Source organism: Periplaneta americana, chromosome 9, assembly GCF_040183065.1.
Source record: "Periplaneta americana isolate PAMFEO1 chromosome 9, P.americana_PAMFEO1_priV1, whole genome shotgun sequence".
NCBI classification, from domain to species: domain Eukaryota; kingdom Metazoa; phylum Arthropoda; class Insecta; order Blattodea; family Blattidae; genus Periplaneta; species Periplaneta americana.
The window spans coordinates 85,163,997-85,188,259 of record NC_091125.1 but is presented as its reverse complement, the minus strand read 5'-3'; the positions used below and the strand labels follow the sequence as shown (position 1 = coordinate 85,188,259).

At 35.6% G+C, this 24,263-nt stretch overlaps 1 protein-coding gene across 1 annotated transcript in view; it reads left to right on the top strand.

The window, feature by feature from the left end:
- Positions 1-14,294: 14,294 nt before the first annotated feature.
- LOC138706170 (uncharacterized) overlaps positions 14,295-24,263 on the top strand; it is a 57,919-nt gene continuing 47,950 nt past the window's right edge. The window contains exon 1 of the mRNA XM_069835174.1: positions 14,295-14,386. The gene's annotated coding sequence lies outside the window, so the exon portion shown is untranslated. The remainder of the gene's footprint in view (positions 14,387-24,263) is intronic.

Below are 24,263 nucleotides of genomic sequence, written 5' to 3'. Positions count from 1 at the left end.
TGTCATTTGTTGAGTAAATTTTATAATATTTTCATAGTAGCTTCCCCAAAATTATTTTTGTTAAATGTGTGGTTTTGCATTATGTGATTCTCACTCCTTCATATGAATGAATTAATTAATGAAATGAAATAAATAAAAAAGTAAATAAATAAATTCATAATTAAATACATAAACAAAAATCTCGTGTTGTATGCTCGTAACTCTCCTAGGAATCTATGACTGATGACCACGATGTGAGACCAACTTCACAGATTCATTACTTGCCCAGTAAAGCATTTCCACCTGGTAGTTTTATGGAGTTCGTGCCTTGAGAATGTTACACAAAAGAATCAGTTTTTGTTGCATCAGTTATGTTACGTATCATGAAATAATAATAATAGAGACACAATAGCAGAGAAATGAGAGAACTCCAATAAAACCTGCGCCAATATTTGACTGTCTGTCCAGTTATCGGCGATTTTTAATTCCTCCTCACAGAAAATATAGCGATGCTACAAAAATCTATTTCGAGATTTTCATTGAAATGCACGTCTCGGCATCGAAGCGGTTTCGGACATTTCGTCCGTCTGTCTATAAACTATACGTGTGCCTGCCCTTCTTTGCTTGGTCTTTCTATCCGCCCATCCATCTATCAAGTCCAGCTACCTCCTACTCATCCATCCATCCATCCGTCCGTCCGTCCGTCCGTCCGTCCGTCCATCCCTCTATCTACCTGCCTGCCCGCCCGCCCGCCCGCCCGCCCGCCCGCCCGCCCGCCCGCCCATCCATCCATCCATCCATCCATCCATCCATCCATCCATCCATCCATCCATCCATCCATCCATCCATCCATCCATCCATCCATCCATCCATCCATCCATCTATCTATCTATCTATCTATCTATCTATCTATCTATCTATCTATCTATCTATCTATCTATCTATCTATCTATCTATCTATCTATCTATCTATCTATCTATCTACACAGACCTACATACTTATCTCTATATATTTCAAAGTTTATTTACAACTTTATTCTAAACCCATATTTATTACGTTTTTACATACACTAAAGAGATGGACATATGGTGGGACTCTGTGATCTTGGATCAGCAGAGCGTCTGACTTTCACTTAGAGCATATAACGGTAACATAGGACATAACATTGACAAAGAACAAGAGTTACTTCAATCCACGACAGCGGCGGTTTTGTAATGTGATGTTCCAGATACACATCTTGTCTAGTATAAGAAATACTATTTAAGCACCGGAAATAATAAACAATGAGATCGTCATTTGTTATTCTTTATTTGTAGACTAGCAACAAACAGCATCCAGTTGGTAGGACTTTTCACTCTCTCTAATAGGAACGAGACATTGCATTGCAAAATGGTGAGGAATATGAAAGGAGATGCTCTGAGTTGTGTTAAGGTAGCGATACTATCCGGGAATTTTCAGAAAAGAAATTCGGTGAGGAATAATAATATGTATCGAGGAATGAACCCAGACATTCCGAATACGAACCCAGCAGATGTACCGCGACTACTCCGTTCATTGCTCGCAGAATCTTAAGGACTTAGCAAACATTTGTATGTTTTCTCTCACACAAGTGACAATCACAAATGTACACACACGACTCTGGAGGCGCAGTTATCCTCAAAACATAGTACGATACGGTCCAGTTTAGTAATATGGGCAGAACATTGTATTCCAGAAGTACGCCATATCTTTAGAATAGCTTCCCTCCTATTTTCTTCTTCTTCTTCTTCTCCTCCTCCTCCTCTTCCTCCTGTTGTCATTACTGTTATTATTGTCATTTTTATTTTAAAAAGTGATAATTCCATCAGTTAATATGGTTTATTAATTTCTACAAGCTACAATGAAGTAACGTATTTTGATAAAAGAACCTAATGAATACTAAAATAAGAAAGTAACTTCCCGATTATTCGAGTCAATGAATGGGGAAAAACACGCATAATTTAGTTCAGGTATTAAATTGACAGCTCGTTCTGTTTATCAGAGCTGCGACGTTGGTACACGAAGCTTTCAATTCTGTCATGAAAGTTAAATATGTAGTAATGACGATAAATCTACTATAATAACTTGGTGTTATATTGTACTACAAGGCATTTCATGATCATTACTTGAATCATAAAACTACTTACTGAATTCATAATCCCCACTATGAGATGATTGTATGAGTAACATAATCTCCTGAGTCCTGAGACATTTGTTGTGTTATGTTTAAAGTTCAATGTAACTGTACACTTCAAAAAACGTCACTGAAATGAGGAAAAATTCTGACAAAATTCTGTAGGTTACAGTTAGGGCACAACTGCAGGTATATTATATTATACTTCGGGTCTCTGCACATAGGTAGTCTTATATCATAATCATGTGTGACGTACAATACAATATACCATACTCTCAGGGCTCAGGAGGATAAATTGATTCTTATAAGTAGCTACAGAGCAATATTCCAATATTACACAACCCAAATCGTCACTGAATCTCTCTGAATGCAAAATTTCCAACAGTTCACACTGTAGGAAAATTATAAAAATTTGTTATATAATATATCGAAAACAAATTCGCAGTTGGTAAATTTACTGACTTCTGTCTCTAACTTCGCTGAAAGTTCTTTCCGAATCCAAATTGAAGACCGCGGTTATATTCCTGTTTCATAATCTATCACAAACTTAGTAGTCGATTCCCCTTCTAAAATCTATAAATCACTGCTATTTTTGTTGTTATAGAGCAGTTTCCTTCCGTGTTCCAACCATTACATGATAATACGCGAAATAAGATATACCAAACAATTTGTAAAAACTGAAAGAATCTATGTATACTTAGCTAAATACATAAATTCCTATTTTACATTACGTCCAGTTAATTTCTCATTACGCACATTAGGCTATAGGTAGTGATGCTGTAAAAATATATTTCGAGATTTTATTGAAAGTGGTTTTGAACATTCCGTCTATATGCAGGACATATAACTATTCGAATGTTCCTCTGTGTACAGTGACTTTTCCTGAACTATTGAATGATTTTTTTCAACAGTAATCTCACTAGAGGTTTTGACTTATCTAGAGAAAATCAAAACTCGAGTGGGATTTAATTGACTACTACACGATTAGAAGAAAGTATATAAAGATTAGAAGTAACAAAGTACTCCAATACAATAAAATATTAACTGACTTACGAAAATACAACTGTCTTCAAATGTACGTATTATTGCATCATTAAGCTAGATGACAGTTGTGCCAACTATGGAATCTTCATTGAACTCTGTAGACGGTTACTAGTCAAGAAGGCTTTGTTGATTCAGTTTCGTTTTTATTAAAACATTTGCATTCCACTTCAGTCACCCGAATCCCAGTAATCAACGTCACTTAACAGATGATTTTCAATAAATCTTAGTATTAAATAATCTCTGATACGTGACTATCCATAATATCATATAGCAGAAGCTATAACATAACCTAAATAATATAAACATGTGTTAGAAAAGTTTTAATTAGGGATGATGAAATAAACAAGAAAAGTTTTAATTAACGATGATGAAATAAAAAATAAACATGAATAATTTTAAAAGAAACAATTATTGAAAGTACAATTTTCAAATTTGAGTGTTTTAGTGGTTGGTGGTTCAGTTGATGTTATATTGGACGTGTGCGTAAAAGAAGTGAACTCGTTGATGTACATGGTGTATTCCTCAACTTATTCAGGATTTCCGAATGGTGCTCTTCATTTATTTGTAAATAGGGTTTCAGGGAAGATGCATAGCTATGACTAGTGATCCTTATTAATTCTTGTTATTGAATGCCATTGCGAGTCATATTTGAAACTGCTGTGCATCGACTGGAGTGGTTTGTAATTTTCTGTTTTTTGACGTCCAGACCAGTGCAGTTTGAAATGTTGGCAAACAAAGAAACAAATGCTAGGGACGCGATAAAATTAAACAAATGCTAGGGACGCGATAAAATTAAACAAATGTTAGGGACGCGATAAAATTGTGCGATAAGCAGCCATGATTGGTTGAAATATGTCCTTTCGTACCGTTTTATTGGTCAAAAGCAGTATGACGTAGTAAAAGTGTAATAGTCATATTAAATATATCTACGAGTCCATTTATCAGGAAATAATCCACAGGAAATACAACAATACAATAATTTGTAGTAATAAAACATAAAATGGCGATGAACTTGAAATAGTCTATAAGAATTTTTAAGATGAAATAAATAAAGGTATTCAGTTTGTTTCTTGACCCTATGTTTCGAAGAAATTATTGATCATAAGCAAAATTTATAGTTTTAGTTGTGAATATTCTAAGTTCCAATAATTCCATTGCCAAGCAAAGTATTTATTGCTATTAGGGAAAAGTATCTTACTGTTATAGTATTAGTATCCCTTACCATAATCTCATTTCTTACTCGAGAGGAGACCGAAGTAAAATCTAATACACCGACCGTATTTCAAGTTTCGTGCTACATTTAAATACATGTTTTTTTAAATATAAATATAATATTAAAAGTAATTAGCAGACTAAATTACATATAGTAATTGAATATATAGTGCGTTTATATGCAGGGTGCAAATTAACGGGATTCCACCCCCCTGTTGGAAAGTTATCCCCCTCTCATAAATTCATATTAACATCCCTGCCAGGGATAACTTCTATCCCCCCTTCACAAAATATAATTGTTCTAATACGAGTATATGTACTTTATAAAGTACAAAGTCAGCAAAGAAAATATTTCTGTATTATCATCACCAGCAAACTGACAACAATCAATAACTTAGGAATTACACATCTTATCTTAAGCCTGTTCACGGATATAATTATTATTATGATCCAGACAAGGAACTCCGTGCGACCAAGCGTTGAGCCGTAGCGAATGAGGATAATGATAATTTTATGTATGGTATTCTCTATCCAGGATTCTATCCCCCCCTCATCAGAAATCTTAATTCGCACCCTATTTATATAAAATGATTTTATTTGATTATATATTTTAAATAACAGTTCAAAAATAAACTATAAACAGTAAATTAAATTTTCAACGTGGTAAAGAAACTGAATTGTTACGAAACGTGCAATATGGACAATGATAAATTAACTTAGTGACAATGCTTGTTTATCTTTCAGATCTGCCGATAACAAAGAATATGGTACTTAAGTTCTAAACCAGCTGGTAGAAATATGTCATGAATTGAATGCTTGCGTTGGTTTATTGCGTCAGCGTTCGAAGTTCAAGTTAAAAAAGAAAAGAAAAAGTGAATCACAAATAACCCGCAAACCAAATAAGCGATATTTACTGCAATACAAATCAAATATTGAAACAAATGAATAATATTCTCCTACTGGATTGCAAAGGCCAAAGCAATGCGATTTTTAACATCAGTGTTGGTAGGCCTACTTATTGAGCGATTGGGAATACAAGAATAACAAGAGAATTTAATTGAATTGAATTGAAAAGGGGGACTATGACAGCCCCAGTTCTGTGACCTAAAATATATTGCGCTTCCCCGGCATAATATTCTATCAATCCAGTAGTTCAATGTTATTGATGAACTGAATCAAACTACGGATTAGTACAGTTGATAGCTCATCAGGCTTTGGAAAGTGTTTTCCAAAGATGAGAGCTTTTTGGTAGGCCAGTGCATTGCAGTCACATAACAGATGAGTTACAGACTCATTTCCTTGTGAACAACGAAAACATGGGTTAATGTTATGTCCCATCCTGTGCACGGGTTTTTTTTATGGCACAATATTCTGTAAGGAAACCGACTGCTCAGGAGAGCTGTTTCTTGCTCAGTTTTAACAACATTCTTCGTCCACACCTGTGGAGTAACGGTCAGCGCGTCTGGCCGCGAAACCAGGTGGCCCGGATTCGAATCCCGGTCGGGGCAAGTTACCTGATTGAGGTTTTTCCGGGGTTTTACCTCAACCCAATGCGAACAAATGCTGGGTAACTTTCGGTGCTGGACTCCGGACTCATTTCACCGGCATTATCACCTTCATATCATTCAGACGCTAAATAACCTACATGTTGATACAAAGTCGTAAAATAACTCAATAAAAAAAAACATTCTTGATCTACTTTTGTCAAAATATCTAATGAGAGCCTTGGAGTGAGAACAAGGGAAATACAAGGAAAGCAAGGTGAATATAAGCAGAGCAAGGAAAATATGAGCAAAGGATTAATGCAAGGAACACAAGGGGATGACAACAGGAATACAAGGAGAGCAAAGTGAACACAAGCAAAGCAAGAAAAATATGAGCACAGGATTAATACAAGGAACACAAGGGGACGACAACAGGAATACAAGGAGAGCAAAGTGAATATAAGCAAAGCAAGGAAAATATGAGCAAAGGATTAATACAAGGAACACAAGGGGACGACAACAGGAATACAAGAAGAGCAAAGTGAATATAAGCAAAGCAAGGAAAATATGAGCAAAGGATTAATGCAAGGAACACAAGGGGATGACAACAGGAATACAAGGAGAGGAAAGTGAACACAAGCAAAGCAAGGAAAATATGAGCACAGGATTAATACAAGGAACACAAGGGGACGACAACAGGAATGCAAGGAGAGCAAAGTAAATATAAGCAAAGCAAGGAAAATATGAGCAAAGGATTAATGCAAGAAACACAAGGGGATGACAACAGGAATACAAGGAGAGGAAAGTGAACACAAGCAAGGAAAATATGAGCACAGGATTAATACAAGGAACACAAGGGGACGACAACAGGAATACAAGGAGAGCAAAGTAAATATAAGCAAAGCAAGGAAAATATGAGCACAGGATTAATACAAGGAACACAAGGGGACGACAACAGGAATACAAGGAGAGCAAAGTGAATATAAGCAAAGCAAGGAAAATATGAGCACAGGATTAATACAAGGAACACAAGGGGATGACAACAGGAATACAAGGAGAGCAAAGTGAATATAAGCAAAGCAAGGAAAATATGAGCACAGGATTAATACAAGGAACACAAGGGGATGACAACAGGAATACAAGGAGAACAAGGTGAATATAAGCAAAGCAAGGAAAATATGAGCACAGGATTAATACAAGGAACACAAGGGGACGACAACAGGAATACAAGGAGAGCAAAGTGAATATAAGCAAAGCAAGGAAAATATGAGCACAGGATTAATACAAGGAACACAAGGGGACGACAACAGGAATACAAGGAGAGCAAAGTGAATATAAGCAAAGCAAGGAAAATATGAGCACAGGATTAATACAAGGAACACAAGGGGACGACAACAGGAATACAAGGAGAGCAAAGTGAATATAAGTAAAGCAAGGAAAATATGAGCATAAGATTAATACAAGGAACACAAGGGGATGACAACAGGAATACAAGGAGAGCAAAGTGAATATAAGCAAAGCAAGGAAAATATGAGCACAGGATTAATACAAGGAACACAAGGGGATGACAACAGGAATACAAGGAGAGCAAAGTGAATATAAGCAAAGCAAGGAAAATATGAGCACAGGATTAATACAAGGAACACAAGGGGACGACAACAGGAATACAAGGAGAGCAAAGTGAATATAAGCAAAGCAAGGAAAATATGAGCACAGGATTAATACAAGGAACACAAGGGGATGACAACAGGAATACAAGGAGAGCAAAGTGAACACAAGCAAAGCAAGCAAAATATGAGCACAGGATTAATACAAGGAACACAAGGGGATGACAACAGGAATACAAGGAGAGCAAAGTGAATATAAGCAAAGCAAGGAAAATATGAGCACAGGATTAATACAAGGAACACAAGGGGACGACAACAGGAATACAAGGAGAGCAAAGTGAATATAAGCAAAGCAAGGAAAATATGAGCACAGGATTAATACAAGGAACACAAGGGGACGACAACGGGAATACAAGGAGAGCAAAGTGAATATAAGCAAAGTAAGGAAAATATGAGCACAGGATTAATACAAGGAACACAAGGGGACGACAACAGGAATACAAGGAGAGCAAAGTGAATATAAGCAAACCAAGGAAAATATGAGCATAGGATTAATACAAGGAACACAAGGGGATGACGACAGGAATACAAGGAGAGCAAAGTGAATATAAGCAAAGCAAGGAAAATATGAGCACAGGATTAATACAAGGAACACAAGGGGACGACAACAGGAATACAAGGAGAGCAAAGTGAATATAAGCAAAGCAAGGAAAATATGAGCACAGGATTAATACAAGGAACACAAGGGGATGACAACAGGAATACAAGGAGAGCAAAGTGAATATAAGCAAAGCAAGGAAAATATGAGCACAGGATTAATACAAGGAACACAAGGGGACGACAACAGGAATACAAGGAGAGCAAAGTGAACACAAGCAAAGCAAGGAAAATATGAGCACAGGATTAATACAAGGAACACAAGGGGATGACAACAGGAATACAAGGAGAGCAAAGTGAATATAAGCAAAGCAAGGAAAATATGAGCACAGGATTAATACAAGGAACACAAGGGGACGACAACAGGAATACAAGGAGAGCAAAGTGAATATAAGCAAAGCAAGGAAAATATGAGCAAAGGATTAATGCAAGGAACACAAGGGGATGACAACAGGAATACAAGGAGAGCAAAGTGAACACAAGCAAAGCAAGGAAAATATGAGCACAGGATTAATACAAGGAACACAAGGGGACGACAACAGGAATACAAGGAGAGCAAAGTAAATATAAGCAAAGCAAGGAAAATATGAGCACAGGATTAATACAAGGAACACAAGGGGACGACAACAGGAATACAAGGAGAGCAAAGTGAATATAAGCAAAGCAAGGAAAATATGAGCAAAGGATTAATGCAAGGAACACAAGGGGATGACAACAGGAATACAAGGAGAGCAAAGTAAATATAAGCAAAGCAAGGAAAATATGAGCACAGGATTAATACAAGGAACACAAGGGGACGACAACAGGAATACAAGGAGAGCAAAGTGAATATAAGCAAAGCAAGGAAAATATGAGCAAAGGATTAATGCAAGGAACACAAGGGGATGACAACAGGAATACAAGGAGAGCAAAGTGAACACAAGCAAAGCAAGGAAAATATGAGCACAGGATTAATACAAGGAACACAAGGGGACGACAACAGGAATACAAGGAGAGCAAAGTAAATATAAGCAAAGCAAGGAAAATATGAGCACAGGATTAATACAAGGAACACAAGGGGACGACAACAGGAATACAAGGAGAGCAAAGTGAATATAAGCAAAGCAAGGAAAATATGAGCATAGGATTAATACAAGGAACACAAGGGGATGACAACAGGAATACAAGGAGAGCAAAGTGAATATAAGCAAAGCAAGGAAAATATGAGCACAGGATTAATACAAGGAACACAAGGGGATGACGACAGGAATACAAGGAGAGCAAGGTGAATATAAGCAAAGCAAGGAAAATATGAGCACAGGATTAATACAAGGAACACAAGGGGACGACAACAGGAATACAAGGAGAGCAAAGTGAATATAAGCAAAGCAAGGAAAATATGAGCACAGGATTAATACAAGGAACACAAGGGGACGACAACAGGAATACAAGGAGAGCAAAGTGAATATAAGCAAAGCAAGGAAAATATGAGCACAGGATTAATACAAGGAACACAAGGGGACGGCAACGGGAATACAAGGAGAGCAAAGTGAATATAAGCAAAGCAAGGAAAATATGAGCACAGGATTAATACAAGGAACACAAGGGGACGACAACAGGAATACAAGGAGAGCAAAGTGAATATAAGCAAAGCAAGGAAAATATGAGCACAGGATTAATACAAGGAACACAAGGGGACGACAACAGGAATACAAGGAGAGCAAAGTGAACACAAGCAAAGCAAGGAAAATATGAGCACAGGATTAATACAAGGAACACAAGGGGATGACAACAGGAATACAAGGAGAGCAAAGTGAATATAAGCAAAGCAAGGAAAATATGAGCATAGGATTAATACAAGGAACACAAGGGGATGACAACAGGAATACAAGGAGAGCAAAGTGAATATAAGCAAAGCAAGGAAAATATGAGCACAGGATTAATACAAGGAACACAAGGGGATGACAACAGGAATACAAGGAGAGCAAAGTGAATATAAGCAAAGCAAGGAAAATATGAGCACAGGATTAATACAAGGAACACAAGGGGATGACAACAGGAATACAAGGAGAGCAAAGTGAATATAAGCAAAGCAAGGAAAATATGAGCACAGGATTAATACAAGGAACACAAGGGGACGACAAGGAGAACAAGTGGAATACATGAGGAGGGAAATACGAGAACAAGGTGACAACAAGAAAATCAAAGTGAATAAAAAGAGAACATGGGGAATATGAGTACAAAGAGAATACGAGACGAATAAAGGGAATACAAGGTAAACAAAGGGGATACAGGGAGATCAAGGTGACGAAAAGAAGAACAAAGGGAATACTAGGAGAATAAAAGAACGATAAGAAATCAAGGGGTTGCATTTTTATTTTATGGTCAATTCCGAAGTAACCCCTCACACCTAAAGAAAAGAAATACGTAAGAAGGGGAATATAGAGAATAACGAGAAGAAGAACTAAGGGAATAAAAGGATAACAAGGGGAATACAATGAGAATACAAGCAGAACAAAAGAATGACAAAGAGAACAAGGAGAATATAAGACGAACAAAAGGAATATAAGGAGAACAAGAGGAATACAAGGAGACAATATATTTGATAATGATAAAGACGATTGATTTCTGAAAATAGCTTGTAACACAAAGACTATGAAAGAAAATATGAAAGAATATCAACAGAAATACGTGCAACAGTGCAAATTAGCCTTCCTAGGATGAGTGAAGAAGAAGAGGAAGAGGAAGAGAAGATTGTAATCGTTTTCCAGATTGCATTAAGTTGAGGTATACATTTGTTGTTTTTTTAATTGGTTTATTTTACGGCGCTTTATCAATTGCGATGGATATCTAGCGTCTGGGTGAAATGAAAGTGATAATGCCAGCGGAAGAGTCCGGCGTTAGCATTTGCTTTTAGAGGGTTGAGGGAAAACCCAGGAAAAAACCTTAACTAGGTGACTTGTCCCAACCATGATTTGAACCCTGGTCCGTAATAGTTTATTTAGCGATGTTTTCAATTGCAGAGGTTATTCAGCGTGGAAATTTAACGTGGGAGAAAAATGAACAACATATTTTACCCAGAGCCCTTTATCAAGAACAGGGTTCGGTTACGTGCCATAATTCTACTTACATAGGTAGTTTACTTCACTATCGAAAGAAGCCATACCTATCTCCATAGGCCGGTTTGAACTATGAATCACGGATTTAACTATGAGAATAGTAACGCAAGACCACTGAAGACGAATTGCAGTGATTCCCAATTAGTTTTTTCAAGAGCCATATCGAATTTTTAGTGTTATGACTCGGGTCATAGGACAGGAATCATGATGTAATACCCAAATAGGTAAGAAAAAAGTTTTGTTTTCTTTTAAGTTCAATATTACAATATTAAACAGGTTTTTCGTGATTTATAATATTTATTAACATTAAATTATATTTTGTAATCATTTTTTCAACAAGCATTTTTAAATATAGACTATGAGAACTGTCCAGAAAGTATCCAGCGATTTTGAATAGCCTACTTCAAGAATATTTAGTATGGCCTTGATGTAACTTGGCAACCAGTCAAAAGAGACCTCAGTGCGCATGCGTAAACAGTTACTCTCTCATAGAGTTACGTCGGCAATGAGACTCTATTGAAGAGGCGGGAAAAATATAAGGAGCAATTGATGCAGCCTGCATGACAACAAAATGACAAGGTGGGAAGAACAAGAAATACAGCACTGATATCTATGGTTGGTTTTGTTTTTCGCTTAGCGGGGTAGCCTGACTTCACGGCGACCACAGAGTTTGTTTTATGTTTGACCGCCTGTGCTCTATTGAGCGAGTTTGTGTTATGTCCGTCGTATTCACAATGATCGAGCAAGTAGATCTACGAATCTGCATAAAGTATTGTCTCCACTGTGGACGGAAATTATTCTGAATGATTCGAAGCGCTTTTAAGAATGATTCAATGATTAAAGTCTAGATGGAAATTATGGTATAGGCGCTTCAAAGATCTAGATCTCAAATAATTGGTTATGTCATTTAAGAAACTTACATATATGAAAATTTCCCAGTATACGTGTAATTAATCGAGAGAGTTGGCTCAGGCGGTAACGTTTGAGTTTCGCATTCGGGAGATCCCGGGTTCAAACCCCGTGGTCGACCAATTTTCCTGGGATTTTTCATGGTTTCTCTCAGTCACAAAAGGTAAATACCATGATTCATCACCACTTCAATCACCAATATCATAAAAATTAATCAAAATCTAAATCAGTAATATGAACACAAGCCATCTACAACATATACCTTATTTTATTTCAAGGAGTGCAGTTCGGTGGCTCCTTTGAACACCGAACTGCACTCCTTGAAATAAAATAAGGTATACAATAGAAACAGGAACTCAGCAATAGTAAAAACGGCCTACTGGTAATATGTAACTACAGATCCTAAACATACGATATGACCACAGATGTTAAAGCGTGTATAAATAAATCTAAATAATTGTAATTTTTAATGCACTAGATTTAATAAACATCTTTACCAATTACCATTGAGAAGTATTTAATAAAATATATAAAGATATAGGCGATGATAGGAGCATTACAAAGCTACGCGTAGAAATGTGTGGAATTTAGTGTTGTTTGTGTGGATTTTAAGGTTGTTTATCTGTCAGCACTGAGTTTAAACTTGATTCCATCTCGAAGTACGGTGTCAGCCAGCCAATTGTGCCAGTAACATGTATTTGAAAAAATAGTAAGATTTCCACCTAATTTCATATTTTCGGAATCTACCTTATTTCGTATAACTATATTATTAATTGAATACTTCCCCAGAATAAGGATGTAACCAACAAAACTGTAATTAATGTTTCAGGAGAAAGAAAAATAATTCCAGGGGCATATTTCATCAAGCCTATATTTACTATCAGAACCATTTGACTAGACAAAGATACAAGTTTATTCAGTCATTGAACATAATACTTTATTGTTACAAATAAATGCTTTAAAATTACTATTTCCATCTACATCAAATATTTCAAGAATTTGTTACATCCTTTTTCCGGGGACGTCTTCAATTGTTCACCAATGTTTGCTCTGCAGACCAGAAGTAAATATTTCGAGGCCCACATGTGAATATCAATCATATATTGGGAATCACTGGCATACTATGTTATTGTACCGTTGCAAACTAAAAGCATATAATTTCCTTGGTTAATTCACACTTTACATCACTGTTTACTTAGCTTGTGATCTGTGATTTATTTTACAAACTCATTTGTATCATTATTAATTTTAGCTTGCGATTGGCTATTTACTTTAGAAATTTATTTGTATTGTTTTTCGTATATTTTATTTAGCCTGTGATTTGCTATTTAAAACATTCAACTAAACTTCTGTTGTTAATTTTACTCAGTTTGAAATTTGCCATTAATTTGTGCCAATTGTACAGTGGAAGCTCTTAAGTTCGACAGAAATCAAGTTCGACATTCTATAGTTCGACTGCTTACGTAGGAGAATTAGACACGCTCCTATACGGGCACTAAGAAATGTGTTTGCCATTTGAATGGGAATTGGTTCTGTGTCTTGTAGTGATACTTTTGTTAAAGGAAAACAGAATATTTTATTGATTAGGACATCCATATTGATCACTGATTTTAAATTAATGACCTCTTCTTTTTCTATTTGATAATTGTGCCGTTTGTGAGACGGAACTGTCAAAACCCACTGTGGTACTAGAAGAGCATACACAAGTCTCGGGGCGGGCAGGAAATGCAAGTACAGTACTGTATTCGTTGATGGATAACCAATAAGTATTTGTATTCATTTCACCTGCCACACCCACTACCCTTATTGGACAGAACTTTCAATTCTGTTCTGTCGAACTTAGAAGAGTCCACTGTATTTTGTTTATCAACTAGTGTATTATTGTATAATCTTATTGTATTTATATTCCATGTCCAAACACTGTATCTATGTAATGGAAAATAAACTACTACTACTACTACTACTCTTGATACGGCGCTACGATACGCAGATACGTAATAGTACGCAGCTTTATAAGGAAAGAGTTAGTTTAATTACCAGATGCTCAGAAGACAATGTGATGTGAAACACAACAATTACCAAAACTTGCGTCAGTTGTGCGGACATCTGGCTTTGCACAATGTTTGTCGTGCTGACTGCACGTGATTGATTTGTTTCGACATCTGGTTCGCTCGGTTATTTAACTGTCGTTGCTCCAGTTCTCTCTGCGTTGGTTTGCAGTAGAGACATCTCGACGGCGGAAGGTGAGTACCGGTCCTCATTAAGGGGCTTATTTTTATTTGAAGAGAAATTTCAGCTAATCAGGATTCTCGTGTCGGTGAGGTGAAGTGGAGCAACAATGAAGTGAGAATAAGGGGAACCTGAGTACTCGGAGAAAACTTGCTCTGGAGTCGGTGTTGTATATGTGAACGTCCGGATTATAATGAAATTATAATTTTACAGGCAAAGCTACCTTACTTACAAATTCTGACTACAATAGCTTCGTATAAATTAATACGTAAATTTTTCTGTTTTTATGCATTTTTATTTCAATCAAGTTATATATGGAGGCCAATTTTTAGTTCACCTTGAATTTATATTCCTATGTTAATCAGCGTAGGTTCGACACAAGGGATTTGTAACAAACTACATACCAGTACTAGTCCCACCATTCTCCAGTATTTCAATGCAGTGAACACAATACTATAAAAATGCATTTGAATGAATACTTTATGCTTCATCTTCTGGAGTTAATTTGTGTATTGATTAGCTCTAGCATATCATTGAGGAATGTGCATTGTTTTGACGGAGAATATGACGCCCAATACGGCACCCGTTCCGCGATCCGTGGCGAAACAAAAGGTGATAGAATTTCAAATGCTCATTGTAAGAATAATGAGCCACAATCGAATGATAATGTTGTTAGTAGTTAGGTCATGACCCAATGTAACTTCAGTGACCACGCTTAATGGCGCCATTTCCCCTCACTATGGGCATGAGGACGCCGAAGTTTCATATAAAATTAGCAGCGTTCCGAGGCCTCTCTCAGTAATATCTTGGCATCGAGAGCTACAGATCTGTGCGACCATTTATTTGAATTATAATCGTGAATTATGCAATACTGAAGTGATAAGAGACAGTATAATTCACTTTGAATGAAACATTGTGAAACATGTCTTGTGAACTGGAACTAATTTCGGATTTTCGTTTCATATGAAGAGAAAATATATTGCATGCCTCTCATTAATTACTTCTCTTATAATAGACCCAAACTCTCTATGTGTAAACGCAAACAAAAATAAAACATTCAAACCAACATAACTGTAGTTTCATTCCCGAAACTGAATGACGTATTCTACGTGCACGTGTTTCTCTGATACAGCGCAAATTTTTTCACAAGAGGTATAGATTGGACTTTTCCTATTGCTGTACAGGGAATTTACAACGTTTCGAAGATTGGGACTATCTTCGTTTTCAGGTCAAAATGGTGTTGAAAAGGAAATTCCATTCGTTGCGGTCTTTACGAAAGCTTGACTTACATTTTTAATTACTTTGTACTTTGTATTTTGTAATCACCAGAAGAGTGCGGAGTTACATAAAATCTTTTAGATCTTGCATTGTTTTTACTTACCATTATAACAGATTTCCCCCCAATTTTCTATTAAGAAATCCCTTGTTATTAAACAGGACTCAATTTTTCCCATATCTTAATAATTTTATTTACCTTCAATGTGTCTTAAAACGGCGGTGCAGAAAAACTAGAAAATTACTGTATAAAGACTATTGCACCTATATTTATAAAACCTGTATTAATTATTACAAATAATAAAGAAACAATACAAAATCAACATGGACTTAAAACACAATCATTACTATGTTTACTTTTTTGTGTGTTTCTGTCTGCCACAAATGTCTTAAATAATAAAGTGAAGAGGCGTTTTGCAGTGATGCCAAAGATATTTTGCTTTCTTGGCAACAGCTTGCTTAATTTAGTTTAAGTACTGTACAAGCGAAATATAATGTTTACTCTAATAATTTTGACTAGACTACGTTGAAGGTTAAGTTACAGTACTGGGTTGCAAGGCCAGCAACTAACTTCCTCATGGGGCGATGATGAAATGATGCAATGATGGCAAGGAAGACGGACAAATGTGAATAAAAACCTCCCCAAAACATTCTATCAACTCGTCCGGATTTTAATCCGGGTCTTCTGCATAGGCGGAGAGAAAACCGTTTCCTTGGGGTAGGGGGGCAAAGCAAAACATAGAATCCCCATATAACGTGGTTATGGGGACATCATTTACCTCCTTCCCTCATTATAGCTTGACCGTGGTACAGTATATTGAAATATGATCATTTAATAAAGATATTTTCGGGGGGAATGTTTCTTATATCCACATCCGCCATGTTTTGAACCGAGTTGTACAGGACTTGAACTGTAGGTCTACTACAAATTATAATAGGGCACAACTTAAAACAATATCTCTCTTTTTTCTCTCCCGTACAGGAACACATGCATACATCAATAAAACTTATTTTTATATGAAGCTTACCTTTCTGAAGATATCTTATGAAATATAAACTCTAATTATTTTATTTAATTTCGTCTTTAAGTTCACACATTATACCGGAATCACTTTTCTTTTTTCTGCATTGATGTGCAGTATGTCATTCATATTTCTCCAAGTGGCGGCCTGAACACCTGCAGACTTCTAACACATGAGTACAAAAGGAACATTACAGTCCTTTCATTCCTCGAATGAGGTATGGAAATTCTTATGCATTCAGAAATTTAAAATAAATATTATAGTCCAGACACATGACCTGAAGACATTAATTCATTAATTTAAGCACAGAAACTTAATCATACACAAAAACCAAGAAAGAAAAAAAATTGAATTAAATATTTTCTAACGTTAATAAAAAAAAGAGTTCAGACAAGTTTGGAGGGGGGTAGTGCCCCCCATAACTCGGCCTATGGTCTTCTGTGTGGAAAACCTACGTTTTGATTATTCTAACAATGATCAATTGCCAAATTTTTAATTATAATTCAAATCTAATTAAAGTCTAAGAAATTAGTATCATTAATTCTATAAAAAGCGTGGTAATCACATTAAACGCTTGACAGAAATTTGAAGTAAACGGTACAATTGGTTTCACATAAGTAAATGCAAGCTTTTATAGGCCTATACATAAATATTAACGTTAAGTTCGTTTGAAATTTAGCTGCATATAGTCTCGTGCATAAAAAGCCTCAAAATAGTTCCATGTATGAAAACTGCACGGAAAATGTGATTAAACTTGATATTAATTACATTTCTTCATATTGCTCCAGCTGATTATAAAATTTGTTCTGGATACACTGTCACAGAGGAAAAATATATCTTACTGTTGTATGATACGGCTTGCGGATGGGATAAGCCTATGTGCAATTAGGCCCATTGTACTACCTCCAAATTTTGGCTTGACCAAAAGATGGCCCGCGGAGATTTTCTTAGCCCTCTATCAGGGGCAGAGTTCTATTATATGCTGTAAATCTTTCACATGGGAAAGTCGGCTTTACGTCCCTTCCGAAGAACACAATGCTAAGATTTTTTATTGTTCTCGCCAGTTTTGAACCCGAGAACCTCAGATCTTGTGGCAAGCATTTGCATGATATCCATTAGATTAGATCGTTTTGGACTACATGCTTGATTATTACATAGTACCATAAATTATTTGGAAAATGAAACATGTTTTACGCTTTCCGAAGATTATATATAGTTCTTCACAGGAGCTACATAACTTTGCACAACATTTCGGTTGTTGTGTTAATACTTTGCCTCGCCAAATTTATTTTAAAAAATCCATTGAATCAACCTACAGCATGAGAAGACTAAAAAAAGAAGTCTCTCGAACATGATACTAGGATACTGAAATCATGATGACTATCTTTGAGTAGCTTCCTCAATACACATTTCAGTTGTAATAAAGTTTTTTTTTTTATTTTTTTCATTTTTTGTCCTATTACTATTTTCTATTTGATATAAAAATTATGTTTTATTATTCAAGGAGTATAAACATTTTTTAATAAAAAGAAAATCTTTTTATTCTTCATAGTCATACTTTTTCCAAAAAAAAAAAAAAAAAAAAAAGATTTTACACAGCTGTACTGTTCAATTTATACGATATAGTTTCCTATGGTAAATAAAAAATGTCTGTTGAATTAGCGAGTTGACATCTTGTGTTGAAAATTTTATACTCTTTACTCATAACTGATCAGAAAGAGGAAGAGGAATTAGTTGGGTCACTGGTTGAGAAGGAACTGTCTTCTGAAGAATACATTGGAATGAATGGTGAACGGGAAAAGAATTCGGGGCAGAAGAAGATATCAGATGATAGACAACATTAAGATATATGGATCATATGCGGAAACAAAGAAGAAGGCAGAAAATAGGAGACTGGAGAATGCTGGGTTTGCAATGAAAGACCCACCCTTGGGCAGAAGACTATGAATGAATTAATTACTTCATAAAGATGACGAGATCATAGTACTGATACCTACGTTGATTTCAAAACTTAGCCTGTGTCAATGAAATGGCAATACTGACTAGTCAGATTTCATAGAACAGACTAGGGAATTCGTTTGATTCTACACCAGCGGAAATAAATCTCTGATTTAGTGTTTTTGAACAATGCTTCAGAGTATTTTGGGCATAGTTAAGTGCAGGAGGAGAAATTTATAGACAGTAATGCGAAATACAGTTAGAATCATGTTCGGGGCGACGAGTAGACACACCAATAAAACCAACAAACATTGACTTTGAGCCTAAACAGAACTCTCCTTGCTATGAAACGATAAAAACAAACAAGTAACGGAAATGAGCAGCTCTGCACTGAATCCAGACTTTTAAACGCATGACTACAATGTTATTATTGTAGAACTTCGAGTACCTCTCTTCATATTAAATTAGACAGTTCATGCATGGCTCAAGAGAAAGCCCTTTCACTTGCAAATTCGGCAGGTTCGGGTTCGGTTCTAGTTAAAGTGGCAGAGATGTGTTTTTCTTACATGGACTGATGGTCTCGTGTTTATTTTGTATCACCTTAACTAGAATCCTCCGGTCATGTTGATTGCATGTCTGAAAAGTCATTATTTTTGGACGTTTAGTGTTGATTCATGATTTTTCAAAAGATTCAGTCCTTGTACGGAGATGATAATGATATGATGATGATGAGGAAGAAGAGGAGTAGGAATAACAACTAAGCACAAATTCTTTGGGAAATAATAACTATATATATATATATATATATATATATATATATATATATATATATATATATATATATATATGTGTGTGTGTAATCGTTCGCCTTTGCTGAGGTATGAGGACGTGAGGTCTGCCTTCGGCATGGTTGGTCGTAGCCTTCCATGTGCTGTCGCGCGACGGAATTTTAACTTTTCATTTTCAACTAATAGAGAACAATGTAAGAAAGAAAAATCCCTTCTGAATTTTGGAATATTTAATTAAGCGCTGTAAAAATTCGACGTTTTTTTCTTAACTTAAAATAGCATTATTTAAATTTTGTTTTGCAAAATAGTTTGAACGTAAAAAATGGGTAATAATATGTTCTTGAGATATGACACTAACCAAGCAGTTATATAAAGTACGGCGTTTGTATGAGTGATTGGTAGTAGTGGAGCAATAGGTTATAGTTTGAACGTAGAAAATGAGTAGACTAATAATAACCTGTCTTTGAGGTACGGCACTAACCAAGCAGCTTTTGGTTTGAACGTAAAAGTGGGTAATAATCAGTGGCGGCTCGTGAACTTGTGGATTGGGGGAGCTGCAGTAGATTTTGGTACATACAAATTTCACTTCTTGATATCATTACTAATAAGTATAGGACAAAAATAAATGCACTACATATCGAAAAATCAAAACTTCCTGACTTAGTTGGGAGATGTCTGTGGCATCATTTGCGATAATCGCTAAAAAAACTAATACCATCGATTTCAGTCTGAATTTCAAATCGGCAGACACTCAACATGCAATCTACCAGTTCATCCTGAATTGTTTTAGAATTACCTTTAAACAGTGGCATGTTCCAAATGATTTTTGGGAGACTCGTTTAGATTACTCACGAAATACACCAGAGTTCTTCGAATCGTTTTTTCATCATGTCCGGTAAGGAGAAGTTCATATTGGCCACAAAATTTGATACAATCAATATTTTTTAAAATAATTTCACGATTTTTTTCACTTCTTCGTTATGTTTGAGAATGTTTGTTCTGTTCGCTTCTCTTAATTGCGCAGCAATATTAGTTTTCCCTAACATAGCCAATGAAACAACATTTTTCAGGTGAGATTGCGAAGATTCGTGCTTTTTAATTTTTAGGGGCAAATATCCTTAATCTGTCAAACCACTCCTAGTCAATGCAGGATCACCACCGAAGAGGAGGCAAGGAAAACAAAATACAGCTTTTTTTTTTTTTGTTCACATCCACGTAACCACAAATGCTTGGCGTAAATTTCATTGTTATACTTCCTTACATATATGCACTTTTTCGGCCGGATGAAGCTTGAGTAAGATTTAAGTCGGGTAATGGACGACCCTGTAATTTCACTTCATTACATCAATCTTCTCCGCGAGGGAAAGTTGAGAAAAATAAAATTAATATTCTGTAATTCACACACACTCATGCTTGCACATTTGCACTGGTTAAGTTACGGTACTAAGACGTCACAGCAAAACAACACTCAGATATACTGATGGTCAACAATTTTCTAAAACTGGAAAATAAGTCTCTTTCGTATTTTATGTGCTATATCAAAAGGATTCTACTCGTGCAATCATTTTGAGTTAGGCAAATCCTGAGGTTCTACTGGAGGCTGGATATATAGGCCTACGTAATAATAAGGCAAAAAAGAAAATTAATTCCGTTATAATAACTCGATAAGATTCTACAGCAATAAGTACCTATGTGAAGAGAAAATAAAAATGTTGTCATTAAGTTTCAAGGGAATAGAGGATCCATTTGACGTAGCATTACAATAGCGGTGTGGGAGTGGAAGAAAGATCTCCCCTTGTGGCCTGGCTCTGCAAGCCACTGCAGCGAAATATGTGTTTTAAACAGCGGCAGTTTCCCTCTGCTTCCCTTCACCTCTCTACCCCCTGACCATGCAAGACACACTCTCTATGAGCTGCCCACCCTGCAGATCCCAGGACGACTTTGAATGCAGTGTCAATTCCAATACAGTCGACGCGCAAAAAGATTATGCATAAGATAATAGTACATATTCCCGGCCAGATGAAATATAAAGCAATTTACCAATAAAAGCTGTAACAATTCTTCTACAAATTAAAATAAATATTATTTTTTATTTTCCTGTCAAAGTAGGGAGTGCTGCAGCTCCGCAGCTCTTATGGACGGGCCGCCTACCTGGTAATAATAAAATCTGTTCTTGAGGTACGACACTAACCAAGCAGCTATATAAAGTACAGTGTTTTCATGTGTGAATGTCTGACCTTGAAGAGGGTGGTAGTGGTGGGATGGGCAGGAAGAGGAGCAGACGTCCCTCAATATGACGATACGTGCTCACAATCGGGGATGGTAAGTTGACCAAAAATCTACCTGCGTCCGAAATGAGATAAGTATGTAAATTGAGCAAAACGAAATATAAAACGTATATACCGCAAAAAAGTCGATAGGTAAATTGAATAAATTAATATTAAACTGAGCAAAAACTAAGATAAAATAACAACATTTTTCTTCCCACGTTTACACACTTAGAACTGACAATATACACAAAGTGAACCATAAGTAATGTCATTAATTTCAAGGGATTATTCTTTGAGATATTTCAAACAAAAAGTTTAATACAATTTTGCTCGTTTTTGCTTCCATTTCGAGATAAAAAATTGTTTTATATGAAACATTTCATAGTGTGTTCTGGGAAAGTCATTGATTTAATTCCCAACATGCTCAATCAATTTAAGAGAGCAGTGTATTATGATAATAATGTTTGAAATAATTTTAGTTTTGTCCTTTAAATGTGCAGAACTTTGACTTGAAGAAATGTAACTTTTCGTACGGAAAAGAAATTTTAAAATGTTACATTCGTTCGGATCAAATTTCTGCACATTTAAAGGACAAAACTAAAATTCAATTTACGTAAACATTTACTTAATTTACGTATTTTCTATTGAATCATTTTATTAATTTTGCTCAATTTTCATATCTTAGATCAGATCTAGGTAAATTTTTGCTCAACTTACCTACACCCCTTACAAAATAGAAAAACAAGTAACTAAAACATGAGCATGGGTGTTTTTAGCGATTTCATGAACACAACTATGATCCACGATACAACCATTCAAATTTTGTATTCCATAACGTAGTACCTCATTTTTCTATATTTTTACTGTACTGCAGTTTGAAGTCAAGTCACTACAGCTACCTGCGAACAGTCTATGTTACTTCTACAATGTTCTTTGAATGGTTGTATCGTGGACCAAAGTTGTGTTCCAGGACCATAGTTATGGGAAATGACGGTACTTATTATTAAACCAATATTTGTGTTAACAGCTTTTTGCATTAAAAAGGAATCAATTACATATTAAGATATGATCAATCAATAGCACAATCTTCGCCATTGGAAACTATAATTAAACATAGATAATATAGTTATTTGCATAACTAGGAGAGAAAGTGATACTTTTGTGTACGAGTGAGACGTTTCGAAACGAGTGAGCGAAAGACAATTTCGTATAGTTACGTACAATATTTTTGGCACAAGTACATGAATATTCTATGTGAATTAATTAACTTCTTAAATAAATCACTTACTATTGAGATTTTTGTAGGCTACGAGTCACGGTCTTCTAATACTATATTGTCTAGTTATAACGTAATGATTACTGTGTAGATATAGTGAGGAGTTGTATATTCTGAACCATGCAAAAACTCAAAACTGCTTTATCAAAAAATATATTTTGTTCTGATATTAAAGAGAGAGATTCTGAGGAGGCTTTATGTGAATTAATACCTAGAAAATAATCTAAAGAACTATACATGAAGGAATTTCATTTTTTTAAGAATGGACGAGATGTAACAGTATGAAATTAATAACGATACACGTAATGCTTACGTTTTTTCAATCAAAAGGGTTGTCTGCTTATATGGTGTGTTAAGCTGTGGCTATGAAATCGTTTGTATATTATTTCTGTTTCTGTAAGTAAAGCTAAATACGAGATTACCTGTTAGCATTTTTAATAGTCTAGGAGGAGGCATTGCCTACAATTTCTGTGTTCACAGTTGACGATAAGTTGATATTTGCAATACTTGATATGTAAGTTAATTATTTTTAACATACCCATGGCAGTGAAAGTAAAATTTACAATTCATTTCTCAATTGCCATGGCAACAGTTCTTGAACAGGTCTGAAATACTTACAGTACTAGTTTGACAGGTCTGAAATAATGTTGCTATATATCAATGTATTAAATTTTTATCAATCTTATGGCAATAAGATTGATAAAAAATAATATATTGATATATAGCAACGTTAGTATTGGGCTTAGCTGACCATATCAAAAATGAATTGTAAACTAGTTCTGAAATAGTTACAGTACGAGTTGAAAATGATGCAGCACCCAAAAGAATAGTAACCTAACAACCAAACCTTGAATTAATGGATCTTTACCAAAATATACAAATGCATTGATTACTTATTGATTTTAATGTGAAATGTGCAATTAACATTAAAAATAAAATTAACATTAAAAATAGATTCAATTTAAAGAGATAGTTGTTCGTAACACTGAATAATCGCACCATAAGCTTGCTAGAGATATATATTTTTCAGATTTCTCAAGAAAATATGCCAATAACACAGTCTCACTGGTATGAATATTAACGTTTTTATTTAAACACTGCTTTCGAAAAACGTTGTAAGCTACTTCATACAGTACCTTTCCTTTGATTTTTCCGGTAAAAGTGATGCACGGAGTTGAACAACGATCGAGAAAGCAAGACTAACAGCGCCCGCAAAGCCGCAAACCCGCACACCAATGTTGTATACGTCGCGTCTTTGATGTAAAGACTACTTGTGAATGTTTCAGGACTTCGGGAGTGGTCAACTCTCGAACGTCAAGCAG